General features: G+C 38.1%; 1 protein-coding gene across 2 annotated transcripts in view; it reads left to right on the plus strand.

The window, feature by feature from the left end:
• The window catches only part of LOC144970281 (uncharacterized), a 52,774-nt gene that overhangs the window by 8,520 nt on the left and 36,754 nt on the right, over nucleotides 1-7,500 (plus strand). The gene's annotated exons all lie outside the window — the stretch shown is intronic.

The raw sequence follows: 7,500 nt of genomic DNA on the forward strand, positions 1-7,500 counted from the left end.
CTAGTATGGGAGAATTTTTATCCCCGGCAACGAAGCAACACAATGATGAATAAATTGCATTACACGTATTAACTATTCTTCATCACATCACGCCTTAAATGTTCGACGTCTTCCTTTTCATCCTCATCCTCATCCTCTTCCTCGTCATCATCATCATCACTTGCATTTTTGTTCAGCGCTGTATAAAGCGAGTTATTTTCTCCAAGCATGTGACTAGTTCTTGACTTTGTAAAGTCGTGGCCTTCATATCTTATACTTAATGTCATTTATTTCACCATTCCATAGGTACTTTATTATTATTGCTTGGACGTTGGGATAAGCTGGCAATTTAACGTGGATAGAATTATTAGAATGCTCTATTCATATATTCGACCATGCTGTATTAATGTGTTCATTATTGCCCATTTATGACCCCAATGTCTTGTTATTTTTTAATCATTTTCTTTTCTTGGTGTTTATGATTGTATGTGCTCGTGTGTGTGTGTGTGTGTGTGTGTGTGTGTGTGTGTGCTAATGTTTGTGTTGTTAGTTTTGAGAGAGTGTGTTAGACTGTGTATAAAAGGGAGGCGTACTTTTGTTAATGCTGTTTAGCTCTTATTATTTTTTAAAAAAAGGATTTGATAAAAGAATTGTTTTCCTCCCGGCATTCATTCAGAAAAAATTGTCATATGAAATCCATCCATTGTGGAATTTGTTGTTTTGACCCATCTTCTACGAGCTACGACTGACGCAAACCTTTATTATTATTAACATTAAGTTAAACCCGATTTTGGGCGGTCCACTGGAAACGGAGAATAAGGGATTTTCTTAGTCTGCCACTTGTAAGATTAGAGGGGAGAAAAGGCGTATACACAGTTTTGTCCAGACGACTGGTTTTGTCCATCTTCGCCCGCAACAAAGAAATTAATCAACGTTCCATTTATTATGTCAACCTTTCGATGTGTGGGTTGCTTATTATCAACGTTCAAATAATGGAAAGCTGATGAGAAAGAATTGGGCTACTGTTTCCTTAAATATTTCATATCTGACCAATCGTCTCAGAACGATTGTATGTCGGGGGTAAACCGTAGCTGAAATTGAAGCCTAAATTAATAGGGGGTACAGTGGGTTTTGTCTTATACTCCAAGAAACTTGATGTTCCTATCTCTTATTATTTTGACTTCAAACTCGATTTAATTCATCCAGTTCATTCCGACATACTACCGGATTGACACGATGAATATATATATATATATATATATATAATATATATATATATATATATATATATATATATATATATATATATATATATATATATATATATATATATATATATATATATATATATATATAATATATATATATATATATATATATATATATATATATATATATATATATATATATATATATATATATGGGATTCAAAAGTTTTGAGTTTTAGGATCGGGGCGGATTGACTGTGTACTGCTTTTAACGTAGTATAAATTGCGTTTGAGTTGATATTAATAGAAATAGTAACGCTGACATTGATGCGCGGCATTCCACGGATTCACCATGCTCTCAGCGCTTTACCAATACTTCATTTATTCCCACAGCAAACTTCATTGCGTCAACTTTACATTTCATACAGACAAGTCGCCTGTTAGTTCCTTTTTTTATCGTGCACTCTAACAGTATCCGTCAGTGCTTACAGCAGGTGTTTCGCGTCTGGCTTTGGTTTTATTTGGATCTGAACAATTCATAGAGATATTTTAGAGGGCCATTGATCATTATCTTGACAAGGTTATCGATTGACTTCTATTGGTTTTTAAATCGACTTTGACGCAAATGCATTATTTACAAGGGTAGCGTTTCAAATTATGCTTATCCATTCATGTTTATAGGAGCAGTGATCGGTAAAATTCTCACGACCCTCCGATAAAATCCCATTAGGGGAGGAATAAAATCAATTCTACATTATTGTAATGATTTGTTTTGAGATTGAATCGACCTAGTCTTGATTTTGACAGGGTCATGACATAATTGAATGTTCCTGAAAATTCAATAGACGACAAGGCCAAATCATATAAGGTGCCAGACTTGATTGAAACCAGGTCCTACTTTTTGTCCATCAAACACCGCTTTTTGTCATTTATTTCGTCTCCAATGGTCAACATTTACTATTGATGAATAAATAGGATACTTTGGGGCATGCAATTGCAGAATTTTAAAAGTTATACGCGTTGTTTAATGAACTTCGAATTGTTTCTTTTCTTTCTTTTTTTTTCGGAGGGTGAATACAGTAAGATAGTTGTTTATAAGAAGCGTGTCCTCATTGTATCAAAATGTTAGATATGGACGTCCCTGGCTATTATTACTTACTTACTTACTTACTTACTTACTTACTTACTTACTTACTTACTTACCTAATCCTCACCGATGGGGCACATAAGGCATCTACCAATGACTTCGATGATTGTCTGTCGGCTGCATGAAGACCTATGTTATTCTAAGTTAGGCCAACCTCTTTAAGCTCTATATCCACGTTTCTTTGGGTCTGCCTCTTCGTCTTTTGCCATTAGCCGTCTAGCGGATCGCAGTTCTTGATAAAGCAGTTGCCTCCATTCTGGTATCTATAACATGTCATAGTCATCTCCATCTGCGTCTCTTTATAGTTTGTAGCTATTCTCATTGTATCTGTCTTTGGTCCATTATTACCCGTCTCTCTCTCTCTCTCTCTCTCTCTCTCTCTCTCTCTCTCTCTCTCTCTCTCTCTCTCTCTCTCTCTCTCTCTCTCTCTCTCTCTCTCTCTCTCTCTCTCTCTCTCTATCTCTCTTTCTTTCTTTCTTTCTTTTTTTTTTCTCTCTTTCTCTTCCACTTCCACGTTTAATTGTTCAGTAGTGCAGCATGGTTGTCTTTGATTTTGTTTTAGTAAATTTTCCGCGATTTAAAAATGTATGCTCACAGACTTAAACCAAGATAAATTTTATTCTGCCCATTCCAAAAGAAAAAGTCACGTTTCAAAGTCTTGAGACAAATCTTAATTTGAAAGGACAGGTCAACCTGACAGCAGTAGTCCACGTGACCTCCTCGGTTCTTTATGAGGGAACGTAAACCGCCAATAACACTGTTATGTGTTTTATTAAAAGCGCGACTATTTACGAACCGTTTAATGGCATTCTTGGCACAGGCTTCTTTTTTTTTTTTTTTTTTTTTTCGTAGCGGGCAGAATTGAAGGATAATGGTAATCGTGGAATATTGCCATAGTACTGCTTGTGTGGTTGACGATATCAATACCCTCAATGCCTTCGCCTTTTCAAGACTTTACAGGTTTCTCTTGGTATAAATAAAATAAAGAATCTTGGATAATGTCCTCAAAATGTGTGGTTTTCCGCACTCGTTAGACATGCCTCAATTGGGGATTTGGAATTTCCATTTTTTAAAGTAAGGGAATATAAATTATATAAAGGATAAGGAGTAGACACGATGCGCCCTAAAGAGAGGGGAATTAAGAGAATGTGTGAATAGGTGGGGGTGAGGTCTTGAATAACAATATAAACATACGTTTGTCCAAATTTGAATTAAATCATTCTCTGGTTGCTCCCCCATACCATAGAGTGTTAAGCATTCTGGTCTTAACCTGTTCTGTCGTACTATGAAAAACAAAACATAAACAGAAGAGAAAAGAAAAAAAAAATATGGCTCGAAAACTCTAGTTTTAAATATCGATCGGTAAAAGTGACATTGATCTTGTCAACAACTCTCAAACCCGGGACATTCGAAGCTTTTTTTGACAAGATGAGAAATATTTTAATCGATCGATATTTGAAAGACAAGTTTTCTGGCTACAAAAAATTTAATGTGTTTTTTACCAGAGAATGACAGTGTTATGGCGATGATGGTCCATGGCCAACCCGAAGGCTAAAGAAAGGGAATGCAATTGGATTCAATAGTCTGATGTCACGTGCCCGGCAACGGCGGCCATCTTGGTTCTAAACAAAGAAAATCATTACTTTTTATTCTTCATGCTGGATAGAACTTTTCATTCCCTTTTCATATGCCTTGTGATCAGAATGTGTAAAAGTCAATACATGATCAAATTGATGGGGTTTTTTACCTCTGGATACGCGTTTAAGCTCGCCGGGGAAATATTTCATACGGCGTCAGCCATTGTTCCGATAGTTTAGAGCCAGTGTTACTAAGTTACCATACGTCATTAGGAAGGAAGTGACAGTACGACTGTTGAAGACTATTCTATAGATAGTATGCAGATGACGTCACTCAGGCCTTTGTTATTGTTTTTGCCATCCGCGTTTGTGAGTTGTTCTCACTAAACTGTATTAACCTGACTGTAGATAGTATGCAGATGACGTCACTCAGGCCTTTGTTATTGTTTTTGCCATCCGCGTTTGTGAGCTGTTCTCACTAAACTGTATTAACCAGACTATAAAAGTTCATGGTTACACAGAGTTTGTGTGTTGGTCCGTTATACTTCCGGATGGCAATGTTGTGAACTCCTTGGCCAAGCGCATTCTATCTATAAACGTTCATGGTTACACAGAGTTTGTGTGTTGCTCCTTTATACTTCCGGATGGCAATGTTGTGAACTCCTTGGCCAAGCGCATTCTATCTATAGACTTCTGTAATAATTCTCTAATGATGACAGCTATCACTGCTGTCAGGAATGCCAGTTTGGTATAATAATATAATTTACCAGGTTAACCGTACATAGGAGTAAAGCATTTTGCAAAGTTCCAAATACACGACGCCTACTCATGACAGTAGAAATAAATACTGTTTTATTTTGATGTAATGTCATTTTAACAGATTTGTTATTAATGCCGCGCATGTGAATTTAGTGAATTCTTTCCCCACACCAAATAAATGTTAAGTTTGCTGCGGATCATTTGGCTTTTTATTTTCTTTTTCAAGAACTATCTGACAACCCTGATTGCTGTGGGAATGCTTGCTAGCCTACAGTGTGAACCTGTTTACCATTGAGATGTCTGTTTGAAAGTGTGTGTGTGTGTGTGTGGAGGGGGGGGGGGGGATGGCATGGGTCTAGGTTGACCTCGTGAATTGTTATTATCTTGTTCATTGTCCACCTCTGTCACTGTCTGTCCTGTGTTTATGAAGGTATGGTCAATTCAAGTCGTTGGTTTTCATCAGATATTCTCATTCATTTTGTTTCAATGCAAGTGGAAACCTTGTTTTGTTTCGTTTGTTTTTTAAATTTTATTTTCTACTAGATTGGTTAATCGAACGCTATTTTTAAAGATGTGTTTAAGAAGAAAGTGAATTTAAGGTCAACTCGGCTGTTCTAAAGCCTTGAGGTCGTGGTTCCAACTTACAACGTTTCGATTCAATTATAACATGCGATTTGCGCGGCTATGTGGTCTTGTGGTATGACACTCGCTTTCGGATTGGAAGGTCCTGGGTTCGAGCCTCGCGCTCGGCGCATAGTTGTGTCCTTGGAAAAGGCTCTTTACTCACTTTCTCTCACCGTACTCAGGTGTAAAATGAGTACCTGGCCATTAACCTGGCCATTGTCTTTGTCCGAAAAATTGTAATATCGCCTAACAGGCGGCATGTCCCGTCCTACATGTTAAATGTTGCTGTTGACAAGGGGCCCCTTGTAAAGCGCTTTTAGCACATTTAGTGGATATTGCGCTATATAAATCTAATAAAAAGGTCAATCTCAAAATTCACGTTGAATGTCTCAACATCTCTACTCGTCCTCCTTTAATTAAACCTCAAAATATTGAAAAGTTTTCGCAGAGTAATTTTCCACTTTTTATTTATTTATTTATTTTGATTGATTGATTTGTTGGAACATTTACTGAATGAGACGGTGTCATCGAATATGACACGAAAAGACCCCCCCCCCCCCCAAAAAAAAAAAAAAAAAAAAAAAGAATTAAAATTCATTTTTAAGAACTGGGAAAAGATTAATTTAGTAAAAAAAAAGAATTCTCAATTAAATTCTCTTGAAAATGATCCCTGATCCCGAGACTGAAAGCCGAAAACCCAAAACAGAAAAGGGGTGGTTGCTTGTTACAGTGAATCAAGTCGGGTCGAATACTGGGTATAGTGGACGCAGTGCAATGACATGATTTGAAACAATGAGCTCTGCTAAACCACTAATAATAATATAACTTTGGTTGTGTATGAAGCTGTTTTTTTATAAAGAACGTTTATATTTTCCATCGCGAATTACAAAGTGAAAGTAAGAGTCGTTAAATGACTTTGCTCCTGCTTTTACATAATGCAATAACTTTTTGACACAACCTCAATCTTTCCCTTGAAAATTTTAGTGGATGAATGGGAGGGGGCGGGGGCAGGATGGTCAAAACTTATAGCAGATCGTAACAAGGGATGAAAGCGACGCATTATGGCCTCCTCTCTTTACAATTCTCACCACCCATTATTCCTAAACATTCATTCCTTGCTAAATGGTATGCCACTACCTCGATATTATCATCTACTCCATAACCACTTATCATCTCTTCGCGACATTTGCGTGATTCAGAATCCGCCGTTTAAAAATCACACCACAGCAGGAATAAGGAAAGCATGCTGGGACATCGCCACTCGTATTCGTCCTAGTGCCGCGCTGAAGACCAGTCTAGACCGCGGTCCGACGGTCTTTTAGCTGTGAACCGAAGACCGGTCCCAGAGGGGAAGATCGGCGGCGGTCCTCACTTCTTATCACCTTTCAACTAGTGCGGGGCGGTCCTTACAAGGACCACGGTCCTACGGTCTCGCGCCATAGCCTACTACTTCCCCAGCGATTCGTTGCTTCGGTTGCCTATCTTCCACCAATCACCACCCATCCCACTTAATTAATCGCACCCACCCCCCTTTGCCATACACTAAACGACACAGACGACCATACAGGCAGACGACCACCAACCTCCACTCCGCAAACCGCCCTTTCGTGTGTGAGATGGGGGGAACAGGAGGCGCACGCCTTGGACGATTCCATTATACGGGGTAAATTTCAAAATTTACTACACCATAATGATCGCAATGACAATGATCTATGGTGAAGGCATGACCCCTCTTCTCTAATGGGTTATTGTTTGAAATGTATGTGACTACAAAAGATGTGTGTGTTGTGTGTGTGTGTGTGTGTGTGTGTGTCGAACCTAGCAAGTAGCAAATCCGATTTTTTGTTTTCTTTTGTCCATCTCTTGTCACCACTCCTTTCTATCGCAGTGTTGTCATTTAAAATAATACAATAATATTAAAATTTCGTTTGGTGTTTTTACTAATCAAATAATATGAGTTTCATTAGTTTCTTCCTTCCAAAAAACCCAGTTATAACGTCTGAATTTTAAAAAAGTCCAATAGAATATTTGGGACCCCGATAGCTCAGTTGATAGAGCACTCTCTTTATACGCAAAGGGCCAGAGATCGATCCCGGGTGCAGTCGATTTTTTTCTGAATCCCTGTCTACTCAGCAATGAATGGGTAGCTGAGTTTGTTAGATCTGGCGAAAAGTCACCATCGACCCCTCTTTATCACCTCATCCAC

The sequence above is a fragment of the Berghia stephanieae genome, chromosome 4, assembly GCF_034508935.2.
Source record: "Berghia stephanieae isolate SIO BIC M18660-M18661 chromosome 4, UCSD_Bste_1.3, whole genome shotgun sequence".
Classification (NCBI taxonomy): domain Eukaryota; kingdom Metazoa; phylum Mollusca; class Gastropoda; order Nudibranchia; family Aeolidiidae; genus Berghia; species Berghia stephanieae.